This window comes from Macaca nemestrina, chromosome 20, assembly GCF_043159975.1.
Source record: "Macaca nemestrina isolate mMacNem1 chromosome 20, mMacNem.hap1, whole genome shotgun sequence".
Classification (NCBI taxonomy): Eukaryota; Metazoa; Chordata; class Mammalia; order Primates; family Cercopithecidae; genus Macaca; species Macaca nemestrina.
Genome location: NC_092144.1, coordinates 44,822,682 through 44,841,703, shown reverse-complemented (window position 1 = coordinate 44,841,703; position 19,022 = coordinate 44,822,682).

The following is a 19,022-nucleotide window of genomic DNA, read 5'->3' as shown; positions in this document are numbered from 1 at the left end:
GTTGGTTGCCAATTTGTAACCCAAAAAGTATCTGAGACAGGTCTCAATCAATTTAGAAGTTTATTTTGTCAAGGTTAAGGACAATGCCCAGGAGAAAAAATACAGAATCAGAGGAACGGTCTGTGGTCTGTGCCTTTCTCCAAAGATGATTTTGAGAGCTTCAGTATTTAAAGGGGAAAAGCGGGGAAAGAGGGAGGGTATGGTCACATTACTGAATCCACATGTTATAAGAGAAAAGGAGCAGGTAGGGGAATAGTCCATTATATATTTGTCTCATGCTCAGTAAATCCAGCACTTTACATAAGATATGGTGAACATAGAGTCGCTATCTGTTGAGATAGTTAACCTTTCACCTGTAGCTATCTGTTTAGGAACAAAAGGAAAGGCAGCTTCTGGCATGTCTCAGCTTTCAGCTGATCTTTTTGCCTTTCGATAGAGTGAATTGGGGTCCCAAATTTTCATTTTCCTTTCACAGATCAAACCTACTCCCTGAACTGTTGGCATTCTCCCCCTACCTACCTTCTGAAAACCTGATTCCCTTTGTAGTGGCGATTGTGTATAACAGAGCTATCTGAAATCCAAGGTTCAGGACCCAGCTTAAATCACATGAGCCCATCTGAAATCCTTTTTTGGAATTAGGTAGGCTCTAAATAAAGAAAACTAGCAGTGTGACCCTGAGTTTCTTTCTAAGCCTCTGCTTCTTTATCTGTGAAATGAGTATGGGAATAAATAAGAATGATAACCACCATGTGGTGTTGTTATGAAGGTCAAATAAGTATGTAAAGCCCCTTGCACACGGCCAAGCATATAGTAGATAATGTATTGCTACTCCCCCAGTTTCAACCAGAGAGCTGCCACAATGATCCAGATTCACTCATTCACTCACTCATCCATCCATCCACCCATTCATCCATCCATCCACCCATCCACCCACCCATCCATCCATCCATCCATCCATCCATCCATCCATCCATCCACTCCCCCACTCCCCCATCTACCCATCCATCCCTCCACCCATCCACTCATCCACCCATTCATTCACCCATCCACCCACTCCTCCACCCACCCACCCACCCACCCATCCACCCATCCACCCATCCATCCATCCATCCATCCATCCATCCATCCATCCATCCATCCACTGCAAAGATCTTGAAACATGAAATGGATTTAGTTTTGTTTCCTGTAGATGTATTTTTCTATGACCCAATTTGTGTACTTAAAATACTAAACTAGTTGGAATTATTTCTGGTTCCTCTTGAAAATTGGGAAAATTAGAGAACAGTGGATCTGTGACTGACTTAAAGCCAAGTAGCAGCTGCCCTCTTTACATAGGACATGGCTTCCAGGGAAGTTTCTACTTGGCAAGCTTCACTTGTTTACATTGCCTTTGGCCTTTATAAGCAACTGAGTTTGTAAACCATGAACTGCATTTAATTGAGGAAGTGCACTACAAGGGAAATTAAACTTAGTTCCTACTTTCAAGGCGCTTACAGACCAGGTGAATAAGACATGTAAATGTTCCTGGCCGGGCACGGTGGCTCACACTTGTAATCCCAGCACTTTGGGAGGCTGAGCTGGGTGTATCACTTGAGGTCAGGAGTTCGAGACCAGCCTGGGCAATATGGCAAAACCCTGTCTCTACTAAAAACACAAAATTAGGTGGGCGGATCACATGAGGTCAGGAGTTCGAGACCAGCCTGGCCAACATGATGAAACCCCATCTCTACTAAAAATACAAAAATGAGCCGGGTGTGGTGGTGTATGTCTGTAATCCCAGCTACTCAGGAGGCTGAGGCACAAGAATTGCTTGAACCCGGGAGGCGGAGGTTGCCGTGAGCCAAAATTGTGCCACTATACTCCAGCCTGGATGACAGAGCAAGACTCTGTAAAAAAAAAAAAAAAAATGTTGCTTATGCTCTTCCTTCCAATACACACAAAGGAGAGGAAAGCTATAAATGGGATGACCAACAGAGAGGAAAACTATGGACACTGGTGAAATGCCACAATCAAATGAAATACTTAGTGAAGATTGGCCGGGCGTGGTGGCTCAAGCCTGTAATCCCAGCACTTTGGGAGGCCGAGACGGGCGGATCACAAGGTCAGGAAATCGAGACCATCCTGGTTAACATGGTGAAACCCCATCTCTACTAAAAAATACAAAAAAACTAGCCGGGTGAGGTGGCGGGCACCTGTAGTCCCAGCTACTCGGGAGGCTGAGGCAGGAGAATGGCGTGAACCCAGGAGGCGGAACTTGCAGTGAGCCGAGATCTGGCCACTGCACTCCAGCCTAGGCGACAGAGTGAGACGCTGTCTAAAAAAAAAAAAAAAAAAAAAAAAGAAATACTTAGTGAAGATTGTGCACTCACAAACCAAGTGATAGGAAAGGGAGTACAGGAAGAAGAGGGGAGGTGCTTAAGGGACACCCATCGAGTGACTAGGTTTTAGGGGAGGAGTAAAGCATCCCCAGGGAACTAGGAGTCATGATACACAAGTTAAGAGTATCTCTGAGATAAGACAGTAGTTCTCAAAGTGTGGTCCCCAGGCTGGCAGCACTAGGATCCCCTGGGAACTGAAAAGAAATGCAAATTCTTGGGCCCCACTCCAGATCTAGTAAATGCGAAACCAGGGGTGGGGCCCAGCAATCTGTGTTTTAACAAGCTCTCTAAGCAAGTCTGATTCACTAAAGCCTGAGAACCACTTCAAAAAGGAAAGTCACAGGACTTAAGATTAACCCAGAATCAGGATAGTAGTTGCCCCTTAGATGGAGAGATCCCATGTGATAGGAGAGTGGCACACAGGAGATAAGGGGGGTGAAAGAAGTCACCTCTACATCATGTTTCATTTCTTCTTTAAATACATACACTTTATACACACTTATGTGTGTTGTATTCCACAATAACGATAACATATGATTAAAGCCAGAGAACACTAGACCAATTTGCAAGTGCTGACAGAATGCAGAGTCAAGAAACAATTGGAGCCGGGTGCGGTGGCTCAAGCCTGTAATCCCAGCACTTCGGGAGGCCGAGACGGGCGGATCACGAGGTCAGGAGATCGAGACCATCCTGACTAATTCGGTGAAACCCAGTCTCTACTAAAAAATACAAAAAACTAGCCGGGCGTGGTGGCGGGCGCCTGTAGTCCCAGCTACTCGGGAGGCTGAGGCAGGAGAATGGCGTAAACCCGGGAGGCGGAGCTTGCAGTGAGCTGAGATCTGGCCACTGCACTCCAGCCTGGGCGACAGAGCGAGACTCCATCTCAAAAAAAAAAAAAAAAAAGAAAAGAAAAGAAAAAAAAAAGAAACAATTGGAGAGAAACTGCAATCTGAAGCAAAAAGAAAAAGACAAAGTGAAGTGTAGACAAGCTGTGCATGTGAGTGACAGATGTATGCTAGATCATGTGAAATTGACAAAATGCACAAACATGGGTCAGGCCATTCAGAGGATTCAAAGAATGGCAGACACAGCACCTGTGCTCCCCGAGGATGACCTGTGCAGGATGAGGAAGAAGCCAGGGGGTAGTCACTCTTTATTTTATACTTTAGAAAAACAATAACAACAAATACATTTTTTTTCCTTTTTTTTGAGATGGAGTCTCACTCTGTTGCTCAGGTTGGAGTGCAGTGGTGCAGTCTCGGCTCACTGCAACCTCTGCTTCCCAGGTTCAAATGATTCTCCTGCCTCAGCCTCCTGAGAAGATGAGATTACATCTTCTACACGGGTGCCTGCCACCATGTCTGGCTAATTTTTGTATTTTTAGTAGAGATGGGGTTTTGCCACGTGGGCCAGGCTGGTCTTGAACTCCTGACCTCAGGTGATCCACCTGCATTGGCCTCCCAAAGTGCAGGGATTACAGGTGTGAACCACCATGCCTGGCCAACAAATGCATCTTGTATGGACACTATACCACCTGTTCCACAGGACCTAGAGATACACACTGAGCTATGAAACAATCTCCAAGATAGAGTAAAATGAAAAAAGAAAGTGGCAGATCATTATGCTGCCACGTGGTTAAAATAAAGATATGGTACAAATATATGCTATTATCTGCATATTATCTGCCATTATCTGGAATAAAACTTGAGAAGTAACAGTGATCACTTCTGGAGAGTTAGATACTTTCGCTGTGTACCCCTTTGGATTTTATGAACAAAAATGCTTTACCATGTGAAAATTACATATTTAAAAGAATAAATTAAAAATCAAAACTCTCTAGTACAGCAAACAAACACCAAAAAACGCTTTGCATTGTAAAGTGGTAGGGCCTAGTCCATGCACTGACCCAGAGTAGGTGCCTCTTAACTGAGTGAATGAAACTGATTTCTCACATTTACCACACCCTTTTGCTACTCAGAGTGTGGTCCCCGAGCCAGCGGCATCAGCATCACTTGGTGCTTGCTTGCTAGAAATACAGAAGCTCTGCTCACTCAGAGCTAATGAATCAGAATTTTAACAAGACCCCTGCCCCAGGATGATTGACATGTGGAATAATGTTTGAGAAGCACGGCCTTAGGCATGATGTTGAGTGCTATGCAGAAGGCCTTCAAGGAGTTATGATTCAGTTGATGCTTACGACAAAGGAAGCGCACAGGGAGAAGGCACTAGATACCTTAGAACGATATGTTTAAATCTGACAGAAGGGAGGAGATAGTTTTGCACCAGGGTAAGAAAACTAGGGAAAGTAACTTTGAGTCTGGCATTCATAAATGAACTTTAAAAAAAAAAAAGTCCCTGTCATACTCAGCCAGGACATAAAGGGACTAAAAACCAAAGCCAAACTCACTGATTACCTTGGAAGGCTGCTGGGAATCAACTCATTTTAAAAACTGGTAAATAAAGGAAATGAATAAAAGATTCATCCTCACTTTCCTCTATGAACTATACTTCAGGGTAAACAGTTTCTCTCTCTCTCTCTCTTTTTTTTTTTTTTTTTTTTTTTTGAGACAGGGTCTTGCTCTTTTACCCTGGCTGGAGTGCAGTGGCATAATCTTGGCTAGAGGTAGCCTTCACCTCCCTGGCTCAAGAGATCCTCCTGCCTCAGCCTCCTGAGTAGTTGGAACTACAGGCACAAGCCACCACACCTGGTAAATTTTTAAATTTTTTGTAGGGTGGGTGTCTTGCTATGTTGCCCAGGGTGGTCTTGAACTCCTGACTTCAAGTGATTCTCTGTCCTTGGCTTTCCAAAGTGTTGAAATTACAGGCATGAGCCACCATGCCCGGCTGGCAAAATTTTTCTTTATACAAGAATTTGAAGCTAATAAATGCAAAAGAAATAATAGAATATTTTCATTTTTCAAAATTTAATTAAATAACGAATGTAGGCTAGCATCTGTAGGGAAGGAAGAAAACATTTTTTAATACTGTCTTAGGTTCAGTGGCTGTGGCAGGCTAATTAAATTAACAAAAGAGTCCACACGCAGTGACTTACGCCTGTAATCCCAGCACTTTGGGAGGCTGAGGAGGTGGATCGCCTGAGGTCAGGAGTTCGAGACCAGCCAGACCAACATGATGAAACCCCATCTCTACTAAAAATACAAAAATTAGCTGGGCATCATGGCGCATGCCTGTGTAGTCCCAGCTACTCAGGAAGCTGAGACAGGAGAATCGCTTGAACCTGGGAGGCAGAGGTAGCAGTGAGCCGAGATTGCACAACTGTACTCCAGCCTGGGTGACAGAGTGAGACTCCATCTTAAAAAAAAAAAAAATAACAAGCAAAAGATAGATTAGCAGGAGAAAAGGCTTATTATGCATGCATCCAGGAGCTTCACAGAAAAGAAGTGGAAACCTAAAGAAGTGGCCAGGCTTGAGGCTCATATACTGTTTTAACAAAGGGTGATAGATTGTGGAAAACTAAGCTGGGCATGGTGGCTCATGCCTGTAATCCCAGCACTTTGGGAGGCTGAGGAAAGTGGATCATTTGAGGTCAGGAGTTTGAGATCAGCCTAATCAACATGGTGAAACCCCATCTCTATTAAAAATACAAAAGAATTAGCCGGGCATGGTGGTGCACACCTGTAATCCCAATTACCCAGGAGCTGAGGCACAAAAATCCCTTGAACCCAGGAGGCGGAGGCTGCAGTGAGCCCAGATCACACCACTGTCCTCCAGCATGGGCAACAGAGTGAGACTCTGTCTTAAAAAAAAAAATGTGGAAAAATGACAAAACAATAAAAAAGGGATTTGGACATCCAGGGGAGGTAAATTGTTGGAAGGTAAGTAAAATATACAGGGGAAATTAATGGAAGATAAAGGTTATTTAGCAAGATTTGCTGATGCAGATTCACGTCTCCAGTATTGAGTTATCTCCTCTACTTGATGGGAAATGTATGCCCTGCTTTAGGCAGACAGGGGGACGACAGAGAGTTCCTCTTCTGTCTGCCGCTTCTTAATTGTCTTCAGCTCAAAATAATCCTTATGCAAAAGCAGCATACTTTGGAGTGGCACATGCTAATCCCCTTCACATTAATGACTGAAAAACCCGGCAGGTGAAACGCTGATGGGGAACTTTATGGTGGTGGATCAGGCTCACAACCCATGAACCCATGGATCTATCCAACACCCAGAGAGAGGAGACAAGCTTCTGTGGACCTGATGCAACAGAAAGCACAGGGCCCCACATAGAACACATTCTTGCCAAAACTCAACTCCAAACCTGATTAAAACTCTAGACTCTAGATCTAACTACCAGTTTGCAGGGGGATGAAAAGGCACAGGGGAACACAGTAAAGGATTCTACAGGAAAGACGTTAATAACTCCCCCCACCCTTGGCATTTCCTATGAGAAATTCTAGAAACTGATAACCCAGTTTCTTCAACAAAAACACTGTAGAAAAGTCAGGCGCGGTGGCTCACGCCTGTATTCCCAGCACTTTAGGAGGCTGAGGTGGGCTGATCACCTGAGGTCAGGAGTTCGAGACCAGCCTGACCAACGGGGGGAAACCTTGTCTCTACTAAAAATACAAAATTAACTAGGCATATTCCTGTAATTCCAGCTACTGGGGAGGCTGCTGAGGCAGGAGAATTGCTTGAACCCGGGAGGTGGAGGTTGCAGTGAGCCGAGATTGCGCCATTGCACTCCAGCCTGGGCGACAAGAGCGAAACATCATCCAAAAAAAAAAAAAAAAAAAAAAAAAAACCACCACCACCAACAACAAAAAACACCACTATAGAAAAAAAAGAGAAAGGGGGAAAAATATAAAAATTGAGGGGGCTGGGCATGGTGGCTCACGCCTGTATTCCTAGCACTTTGGGAGGCTGAGGGGGGTGGATCACCTGAGGTCAGGAGTTCAAGACCAGCTTGGCCTACATGGTGCAGCCCTGCCTCTACTAAAAATACAAAAATTAGTCGGCTTGGGGGTGCATGCCTGTTATTCCCAGCTATTTGGGAGGATGAGGCAGGAGAATGTCTTGAACCCAGGAGGTGGAGATTGTGCCACTGCATGCCAGCCTGGGTGACAGAATGAGACTCTGTCTCAAAAAAAAAAAAAGTTCATTGAAGAGACACATCACTTAAATGCAACATATGAATCTTGTCTATATCCTAATTTGAACAAACCAACTGGGAGAGAAAAAGATTTAGGAGACGATGAAGGAAACCTGAACACGGACATATTGGTAATAAGAAATTATCATCTTTGGTTTGGGCATGGCGGCTCAAGCCTGTAATCTCAGCACTTTGATTTGGGAGGCCGAGGTGGGTGGATTGCTTGAGTCCAGGAGTTCAAGACCAGCCTGAGCAACATAGTGAGATTCCGTCTCTAAAAAATAATTTAAAAAAGAAACAATCAAAAAATAAATAAAAAGAAATTATATTTTTAGATGTGAAAATGTTATTGTAGTTATGTTAAAAAAGAGTCTTTACCTTACAGATACATAATGATGAATTTATGTTTGAAGTAATAAACTCTTTAGGATTTGCTTCAAAATATTCCAATGGGGGGAACAGGTTGGGGTACACAGGAAATAAGTTCGGTAATTACCTAATAAAAAAAGAGGTTCATTATATTAGCTTTTCATATGTGCATATTTTGAAATATTCTACAGTAACAGTTTCTTAAAATATTCAAAAAATTTCAAGAGTATGCTTTTAGAGGAGGGAGGGGGGAAGAGGGCCCTCCAGTGGGCAGAGCATGAAGAACTGGTAGTGCGGGATTCTGGACTGGGAACGCTGTCATTCAGCCTGGCTATCCTGTAGGCGTGGAGGCCTGGAAATGCAGGTTAGGTCAGATGATGGGGGGCTGAAAATTTTCCACTCAATCCTGTGGTCAGTAAAGACAGTCCCGAAGGTGGTAACAACCACAGCCACAATTCAATAGCAGCCATTCTTATTTGGTTCTTAACACGCGCCAGGCTTTATGCCAAGTGCTTTGCATATATTATCTAAGTTGATGCGCAAAACAAACCTATTAGGTTGGCATCATTATCCCCATCTTACAAACAAAGAAATTGAATCTCAGAGAGATAAGCACAGTCATGCTCTGTATAATGACGTTTCGGTCAACAACAGACCGCATAAACAACAGTGGTCTCAAAAGATTATATCAAATTTGTACTGTACCTTTTCTATGTTTAGAAACACAAATGCTTATTGTGTTACAGTTGCCTGCAGCATTCAGACCAGTGACATGCTGGGCAGGTTTGTAGCCTGGGAGCCATAAGCTATACCGCACAACCTAGGTGTGGAGTAGGCGACGCTGTATAGGTTTGTGTAAGCGCATTCTGTGGTTCTTCATTTCTCAAAATGTATCTCCATCATTAAGTGATCCATGACTGTAATCTGTTCAAGCTCACACAGTCAGGACCTGGCAGAGCCAGGATTGAACCCATACCTACTTTACCCCTGCTTTAACTGGTGTAATTTGGCCTTCGCTTGCTTTACAACCTATGGTTTCATTTAAGACTTTGCTTGGGAAAAAAAATGCTTCCATTCCTTAAAAAACGTTTGGAAACCACTGCTAAGGATCTGCTGTAGGCATTTAAGGTAGTACAACTTAGTGGTTAGAATATGAGTTATAAAATCAGTCAGACCTGATTTCAAATTCTGTTCCTACCGCTTTACTAGCTATGCGTCCTCTGGGTGGCCACTCTGTCAGGGCCAGAGTTTCATCATTTGTAAAGTGGGAATAATAGCAATACTTCACAGGGGTTAAGAAAACCTCAGTAAATGGTAGCCTAGCTTTTTTCATGTTAATAAAAGGTAGCTGTTATTATTATGCTATAAAACTCCACTTAGATAATGACTCGATAGAGTCATACTTAGAGAAATAATATTTGCAACTGTATTCACTTGCTCTCTTCGGACAGATGAGGAAACTGAGGCCCATAAAGATGAAGTGACTTTCCCAAGGGCACCCAGAGAAGAAATAGCAGAGCCAGGCTTTCAACTCAGGTTCTGTTAGACTTCAGAGCCCTAGAATTTTCAGCTATTTTAGTTTCTTGTGTTGGCTGGGTGCGGTGGTTCACATCTATAATCCTAGTGCTTCCGGAGGCCAAGGCAGGTGGATACTTTGAGGCCAAGAGTTCAAAACCAGCCTCAGCAAGATACTGAGACCCCTGTTTCTCCAAAAAAATCATTAAAAAATTAGCCAGGCATGGTGGTGCACGCTTGTAGCCCCAGCTAGTTGGGAGGCTGAGGTGAGAGGATCACTTAGCCCAAGGAGTTCAAGGCTATAGAGAGCTATGATGGCAACACTGCACTCCAGCCTGAACCAGACCTTGGCTTACAAAAAAAAAAAAAAAAAAAAAAAAAAGCAGGGGGCAGAGGGGGCCGGGCATGGTGGCTCATGCCTGTAATCCCAGCACTTTGGGAGGCTGAGGCGGGTGGATCACGAGCTCAGGTGTTTGAGACCAGCCTGGCCAACATAGTGAAACCCTGTGTCTACTAAAAATACAAAAAATTAGCTGGGCATGGTGGCAGGAGCCTGTAATCCCAGCTACTCAGGAGGCTGAGGCAGGAGAATTGTTTGAACCCAGGAGGTAGAAGTTGTAGTGAGCCGAGATCATGCCACTGCAGTCCAGCCTGGGGGACAGAGACAGACTCCGTCTCAAAAAAAAAAAAAAAAAGCTCCCAGGTATTGAGTGCCTACAGTGTGTATGATACTTACGGTCTCATTTAACTCTTACGACTTTATGAAGGAGCCATCGTTATCACGCGCACTTTACAGAAAGGAAAATAAAACGCAAAGGGGCAAAGCATGGTTGGGTTTAACTTTCTGTCACTGAAGTTTCTCATCAGATTCCCGAATGCCAAAACCAAGATAGCTGTAGAGTCATGGATGGTACACCCCAGCAACGACCACCCTAGGGATACACTAGAGAGAAATTCTTGCATATATATGCAAAGAGGCAGGTGTAAGGATTTTCACAGAAGCAGTGCCTGGAATAGCTCCAAGCTGGAAACCATGAATAAAAGAGTGGATGTCTAGGTTGGGCACAGTGGCTCATTTCTGTAATCCCAGCACTTTGGGAGCCCGAGATGGGCGGATCGCTTGAACCCAGGAGTTCAAGACCAGCCTGGGCAACATGGTGAAACACTGTCCCTATTAAAAATGCAAAAATTAGCTGGGCATGGTGGCAGGCGCCTGTAATCTCAGCTACTTGGGAGGCTGAGGCAGGAGAATCACTGGAACCTGGTGGAGGTTGCAGTGAGTTGAGAGCCGAGATCATGCAATTGAACTCCAGCCTGGGTGACAGAACAAGACTGCCTCAAAAAAAAAAAAAAAAAAAAAAGAATGGATGTGTAAAATAGGGTGGACCACCTGGTGGAAAGGTAGCTGTCCAGCAATGAAATAAGAGTGAAGGCCGGGCGTAGGGGCTCACGCCTGTAATCCTAGCACTTTGGGAGGCTGAGGTGGGCAGATCAAGAAGTCAGGAGTTCAAGACCAGCCTGACCAACATGGTAAAACCCCGTCTTTACTAAAAATACAAAAATTAGCTGGGCATGGTGGTGTGTGCCTGTAATCCCAGCTACTCAGGAGGCTGAGGCAGGAGAATCACTTGAATCCGGGAGGCGGAGGTTGCAGTGAGCTGAGATTACACCACTGGACTCCAGCCTGGGTGACAGAGCGAGACTCTGTCTAAAAAAAAAAAAAAAAAAAAAAAGGCAGAGGAATGCGTACACAGGAGTTTCTTAATATGGTTTCTCGTATCTTTATGTGTATTTGAAATACTTCATAGCATAATATTTTATTTTATTTATTTTTGACACTGGGTCTCACACTGTCATTCAAGCTGGAGTGCAGTGGCACAAACATAGTTCACTGTAGCTTCAACCTCCGGGGCTCAAGCAATCCTCCTGCCTCAGCCTTCTGTGTAGCTGGGACTTCAAGTGCATGCCACCATGCCTGGCTAATTTTTAAACTTTTTTGTAGAGATGGGGTCTCACTATGTTGTCCACGTTGGTCCTGAACTCCTCAGCTCAACTCATCCTCCTGCCTCAGTCTTCCAAAGTGCTGGGATTACAGGAGTGAGCTACCATGCCCAGCCTAACATAATATTTTAAGGTAACCACAATAAAGACACCTTAACTTCAAACTGTCCAAAGCCATTCAGCTGTGAGGGACAAGGCTGAGAATTCTGGTGGCTGACGGGGTGCTCTTCATGTTACCTCCTAAACACAGTCCCTCCTGAGAGCCTGATTTACTTGATTACAAACCTCAACAATGGTGGCACTGTGGAGGTGGCCCGAGAACTTCAACAGGGTGAAATGGCCTCAGATGCTCCTGAGAAATGAACATAGCACCCCGCCCTTGATGACTATCATCCCATTAAGATCTCCCACTACATTTTCTGATACCCAACAGACCAACCGACCACAACATTCCTGGGTCCTCCTCCCCTAAATCAGTGACAACCCAAACAAACAAAAATCCCCAGGCCTCTCCCATGGAAAGATGCCTCATTACCCTCGCCTGCACCTGAGTCTCCTTCGCAGGCTGGTGACCTGAGGTAATGCTCCTTAGCGCCCCCTACAACAAATGACCGCTTTTGTACTTACCCTCCTACTGAGCCTCTATCACCCATGGGATACACAGTCCCTTCCCAGAATCCCCGACAGCCCTTTTTATGTTAAATCAGTTCATGCTCTCTCTCTACTGTCTACACTCTACCCTCCCATGATTTCCCATTCCTTCATAATAAAACCCCAAAGATTTTACTATGGGCCTCATCTCCTACCTCCCCCTCCCATCTTGATCACTTTGCTCCAGCCCTCCGCACCCCATTCCAGCCTCCTTGAGGGCTCTTCAAAAGGCCACACTCCCTCTGCCTGCATGACTCATTCCCTTCTTCCCTTGCTCCCTCACTTTATCTAGGTCTCTGTGGCAATGACACCTCCTCCAAGAGGCCTTGCCAGTCTGATTATCCAACCTAATCTTGCTTTATTTGTTGTTCTAGCCAGAAACCCTCGCACATTATGAAAAACCTCACTCCCCAAACAGAGCATCCCCCATCACTCATTCCCAATGTAGCATCGGAGACGGAGTCTGGATGTTCCTCCAGCACTGCTGATCTGATGAGAACATCCCTCAGGACATCCAATTATCACAGATTTCCTCTTGCGGCTTATTCTCAGGGTCATCCTGCTTACTAATTCCTAACAGAACATCTGGGGCTCCTCACGAGTAAGGGCAGAAACTAGGAAGACTTTCAATTTTCACTCCTTAAATTTATCTCGAAATGAGATTTTTCAGAGAGTCACAGAGGTAGGCTAACTGGATTGGGACTACGAAGTCTCATTCACTGTACAACTTAAAAACTGTCTCTCATCGGCTGGGTGCAGTGGCTCCCACCTGTAATCCCAGCACTTTGGGAGGCCGAGGTGGGCGGATCACCTGAGGTCAGGAGTTCGAGACCAGCCTGGCCAACATGACAAATCCCCGTCTCTACTAAAAACACAAAAATTAGCTGGGCATGGGGGCACATGCCTGGAGCTACTCGGGAGGCTGAGACAGGAGAATCGCTTGAATCTAAAAGGCAGAGGTTGCAGTGAGCCAAGATCGTGCCACTACACTCCAGCATGGGCAACAGCGCAAGACGCCATCTCAAAAAAAAAAAAAAAAATTGTGTCTCATTAACAGGTCACCTCGTTATTTCTTATAAATCCAATCATCTGCACAACTGTATTGCCCTGAGTATATTTTCGTATAATTCATTTATTCAATGTAAACATTTGCAACACGGCACAATTTTTGGAACAATTTTTGCTTTGGCATCTGTTCATTTCTCAGCATTTCATTCTCAGTATTCAGTTTCTCAATGAAGCCTCCCAAGACCTTACTGGACTTCCAAGAAGCCTTGTCCAGATGCCTTCCCGAGAAGACCCTGCCTAGGAATAAAATTTCCTCTCCTTGAGGCCCAAATTCACAGTTCTTACTATTTGTGGATAAGTCCATTTTCAGTTCCAACTTGATTTCCGATTCAATGGTTCAAAATCTGTGTCCATCACTCTTCTCATCACTCACCTCAGCCCAAACTTCCACTTCCCTTCTGTCCTCGTGCACTTCCAGTCGCGGCTAATGTGCGCATGCGTCCTGGTTTTGGATGCCCTTTTTTTTTTTTTTTTTTTTTTTTTTTGAGATGGAGTTTCAATTTTGTTGCCCAGGCTGGAGTGCAATGGTGCAATCTCAGCTCCCGGGTTCAAGCAATTCTCCTGCCTCAGCCTCCCGAGTAGCTGGGATTACAGGCATGGACCACCACGCCCCGCTAATTTTGTATTTTTAGTAGAGACAAGGTTTCTCCGTGTTGGTCAGGCTGGTCTCGAATTCCTGACCTCAAGTGATCCACTTGCCTCGGCCTCCTAAAGTGTTGGGATTACAGGCATGAGCCACCGCTCCCGGCCTGGACGCTCTCTTTTTACCATCCACTTCCTGCTAAGACCTCCCTGAGGTGCCTCAGCCCCTGGGAGGCATTCCTGGCCTTTTGTCACACCTGTTTTGTTTGAGCCACTGCACTGATAGGCACCTTGAAGCCTCGCGGGAGGACAGCCCTCCCTTCTCTGTGTGCAGGCCCTGAAGGGCACATCACATGGAGACAGGTACAGAAAAGGAGGGAAAGCCAAGACGCAGTGTCTGGGGCATGGAGGCTGGGTCTTGAAGTGTAAGCCCTTGAGTCCCCAAACAGCAACGCAGCTGCTGAGCTTCTCAGAACGCAGAAAAGGCATAGAGTAGGAGCTCATGCGCACACATACACACCCCAATGCATCCGTCTGTCATCTATTCATATCTTTATTAACCAATTACATGTTGGGATGATAATCCTCTGAACATGTTGGTTTAAATAAAATATATTCATTTCGTCTGTTTCTTTTTACTTCTTTTAATTTGATTATTAGACAATTAAAGATTGTTTAATGGCACCTGGAGCTACTCGGGAGGCTGAGGCAGGAGAATCTCTTGCATCCAAGAGGCTTGGATTTTTTAAAAAATAGTTTACATTATATTTCTTTCTTTTAATTTTTTAAAGCTATTTTGAATTTTAAATTTTTTTGAGACAGAGTTTCGCTCTTGTCACCCAGGCCGGAGTGCAATAGTGCAATCTCGGCTCACTGCAACCTCCGCCTCCTGAGTTCAAGCCATTGTCCTGTCCCAGCCTCCTGAGTAGCTGGGATTACAGGTGCTCGCCACCATGCCCAGCTAATGTCTGTATGTTTAGTAAAGATGGGGTTTCACCATGTTGGTCAGGCTGGTCTCAAACTCCTGACTTCAGGTGATCCACCTGCCTTGGCCTCCCAGATTGCTGGGATTACAGGCATGAGCCACCACCCCTGGCCCCTTTTAATTTTTGAAGAAACAGGGTTTTGCTATGTTGTCCAGGCTGATCTCGAACTGGTGACCTCAAGAGTTGTTCTGGCGTCAACCTCCTAAATTGCTGGGATTACAGGCATGAGTCACTGTGCCTGGCCTTGGCTTACATTGTATATCTATTGGACAATGTTGGGGTTGATAAAAGGATTCATTGCAAAGCTCCTAATCCAGTGACTGGCTCATAATAGATATCTGATGGATTCTCTAAACATATTTTTACAGATTGCTTCCCTGTGAAAAGGTTTCTGCCCCATGGGGCTCAGCCTTAACTTGGGAGACACACAACAGTTGAGTGAACAGGCAAAGACACTTTCAGATCATGATAAATAAGTGTCGTGAATGGAATAAAACAGCAGGAATTGGCAGCATTTAATTAAGGTGGCCGAGAGGGCCCCTCTGAGCTGGCGGCCTTTGAACTGAGCCCTGAATGACTGACAAAAGGAGGCTCTGGATGGCTTGGGCAGGGGTTCAGGGCCATGGGAACAACTTCTGCAAAAGCTCTAAGGCAACGATGAGACTTCTACGATTGAGGTAGGGAGAAGAGGTCTTGTGCTTGGGAAAAGCGTAGTAGGAAATGCACCTGCAGAAGTCAAGGTGTGGTGAGTGGCAGGTCACAGGGGCCTTGTAGGCCATGGTCACTGGTATTTGAAGTGTGACAGGAAACTTTTGCAGCTGTCTCCACCCAGTTCTCGGTAGACTTAAGCCCTCAGACTCTAAGGCATCCATTGCATGTAATGAATTAAGTTACCTCCTACTGTAGTAATGGTATTAGCTAGTAGCATCCTTGCGAAAATCAAGAAAACAATTACTCAAACCTTTCTCTGTGGGGCTTAATTATCTCCCAAAACCCTAAGAAAGGTTGCAGGAGAGATATTTAGCAAAAGAGTTGAAAAAGCTCACTCTGACTGCAATGTGGATGGGGTGGGGGCAATAGGCAGGAATGGAGGGAGGGAGTTCAGTAGGAAGTCCTTCAAACTGGCCTGGAAGAGAGATGGCGGTGGCTTCCATGGGGCCTGCAGTAGTCAGACAGTGAGAAGTGAACACGTATTTTGAAAACTGAAGCCAACTAGAAGAACCAATGGATTAGATATGGAGGAAAAAGAAAGAGGAGTCAAGGATGGCTACTGAGATTTTGGTCTGATGCGGGATGGATGCCGGTGGTTTGGGTTCTAGTCTCAATTCTGCTGGATGACCTTGGTTAAACAAGTGACTTCTCTCTGCTGATGCTCAGTTTCTTCATCTGTAAAATGGGGGTTGCCATGGAGATGTGATGAGATTATACATGAAATGCACAGGGCTGGCACATAGTAAGCACGTAAACTGCTGTTATTATCATTGTCGTCATTCCTGTGCTGCTAACATACTGGTGTGGCTACACGCATGGGCTCAGGAACCAGTCAGGCCTAAGTTGAGTTCCTAAGTTGTTATGTGACCTTAGGGAGGTCACTTCACATTCCTGAGCCTCAGGGTCCTCCTCTGTGAAGGGAGTTAATGAAAATACCCGCCCTCCAGACCCAGTTGTGAGGATTCAGTGACATCTTGGATGTGAAGTGCTTAGCCCTCAGTGTGGCTCACAGTAGTTGCTCAGTTAACAGGGCCTAAATGCTAGAGTAATTTAAGTTTTGTTCTCTGTGTATGTTTGGTGAGCAGTGTTGATGAAAAGAGTCAAACTCTGTAAAATATTTTGAAGAGATTTATTATGAGTGACTGTGGCCTGTGACACAGCCCCCAGGGGGTCCTGAGAACATTTGCCCAAGGTGGCCAGGGTGCAGCTTGGTTTTATAATTTTAGGTAGGCATGAAACATCAATCAAATACATTTTTTTTTCTTTCGAGACGGAGTCTCGCTCTGTCCCCCAGGAGTGCAGTGGTGCGCTCTCGGCTCACTGCAAGCTCCACCTCCCAGGTTCACGTCATTCTCCTACCCCAGCCTCCTGAGTAGCTAGGACTACAGGTGCCCGCCACCATGCCTGGCTAATTTTTTTTTTTTTTTTTTTTTAAGTAGAAACGGGGTTTCGCCGTGTTAGCCAGGATGGTCTCAGTCTCCTGACCTCGTGATCCGCCTACCTCAGCCTCCAAAAGTGCTGGGATTACAGGCGTGAGTCACCATGCCCGGTCTCAAATACATTTAAGAAATAAATTGGTTTAGTCCAGAAAGATGGGACAATTCAAAGTGGGGCGGGGCTTCCAGGCTATAGGTAAATTTAAACATTTGCTGGTTGACAATTGATCGAGTTTGTCTAAAGACCTGGGGTTGATAGAAAGGAAATGTTCAGGTTAAAAGATTGTAGAGACCAAGGTTCTTTTGAAGTCTTACAGTGGCTGCCCTTAGAGACAATAGATGATAAATATTTCCTAATCAGATATTTAAAAGGTGCTAGACTCTTAGCTAATCTCTTCAGGACTGGGAGGACCTGGAAGAAAAAGATCTAGTTATGTTAATAGAGATTCTTTGCAGATGCAAATTTCCTCCACAAAGGACAGCTTTGCAGGGCCATTTCAAAATATGATTTTGGGATAACATATTTTGACCTTCTTCTTTGTCAAGTAATGTTATGCCAGGGTAAGACTGGAAAGTAAGTCACCATATATAGGGTTAAATAAAACCCATCTGATGAGAATTTATGGTTTTTAGGGCATGATTCCCTGGGTCCCTTAGATAGGAATTTGGGCAGGATTAAAAAATCAGAGCTTAGTCCTCAGCAGAATCAACTTAAAACAAGCCTTTATATGTTTATTATGAAATAATATGCTCACGGGAAAAATGTAAACAGTACAGAATTATGTAAAGTAGAAAATGAGGCCGGGTGCAGTGGCTCATGCCGTAATCCCAGCATTTTGGGAGGCTGAGTCGAAACAATTGCCTGAGGTCAAGAGTTCCAGGCTGCAGTAAGGTGACCGTGCCACTGCACTCCAGACTGTTTTTTAGTGACAGTCTCACTCTGTCACTAAAAACCAAATTTGTTAATGAAAACAAAAGAAAAAAGAAAATTGACCTAACCTCCCCTCCTCCCAATTTCCTAAGTAACCATTGTTGACCGTCGAATAGCCTTTGATTTTTTTTTTTTTTTTTTTTTTTGAGACGGAGTCTTGCTCTGTAGCCCGGGCTGGAGTGCAGTGGCCGGATCTCAGCTCACTGCAAGCTCCGCCTCCCGGGTTTACGCCATTCTCCTGCCTCAGCCTCCGGAGTAGCTGGGACTACAGGCGCCCGCCACCTTGCCCGACTAGGTTTTTTTTTGTATTTTTAGTAGAGACGGGGTTTCACGGTGTTAGCCAGGATGGTCTCGATCTCCTGACCTCGTGATCCGCCCGTCTCAGCCGCCCAAAGTGCTGGGATTACAGGCTTGAGCCACCGCGCCCGGCCTAGCCTTTGATATTTTCACATACATGTGTACACATCCATGCTTTCCTAGCAGAGGCTGAGAATTCAGACTCCGGAGTCATACAGATCCAGATTCTAGTCCTGCCCTGCCACTTATTTGCTATGAGATATAGGACACGTTATTCCACAATCACTCTAAGTCTCAGTTACTTGTTTTTTGGGAGACAGGGTCTCACTCTGTTGCCCAGGCTGGAGTGCAGTGACTCAATCTCAACTTGCTGTAATCTCCATCCTCCCACTTTAGCCTTCTGAGTAGCTGGGACCACAGGTACAAGCCACCATGCCTGGCTAATCTTTTGTATATTTTGTAGAGATGGGGTTTCACCATGTTGCCCAAGCTGGTCTTGAACTCCTGGGCTCGAGCGATCCTCCCAAAGTGTTGGGATTACAGGCGTGAGCCATGCACCTGGTCAATTTCCCTTTTTGTAAAAAGAAAAGTCATGGCAATACCTATGTCGCTGTGCTTCGGTAAGAATTCATTGAACGGTGCATGCAGAGAGTTTAGCTGTGTGCTCACATGTACGAAGGTCTCAAAAACACTCAGCTGCTATTATTGTATATAAATAGTAATGCAACACATAACGACATTCTGGTCATTGACAGACTGCGTATACATACGATGGGGGTCCCATATGATTAGAATGGAGCTGAAAAATTCCTATCACCTAGTGACATTATAGCTGCTGTAACATCATAGCACAATGCATTACCTTTTCTATGCTGAGATACACAAATACTGTTGGGCTCCAGTTGCCTGCGATATTCAGTATAGTACCATGGTTTGTAGCATAGGAGCAATAGGCCAAACCATTATAGCCTAGGTGTGCAGTAGGCCATC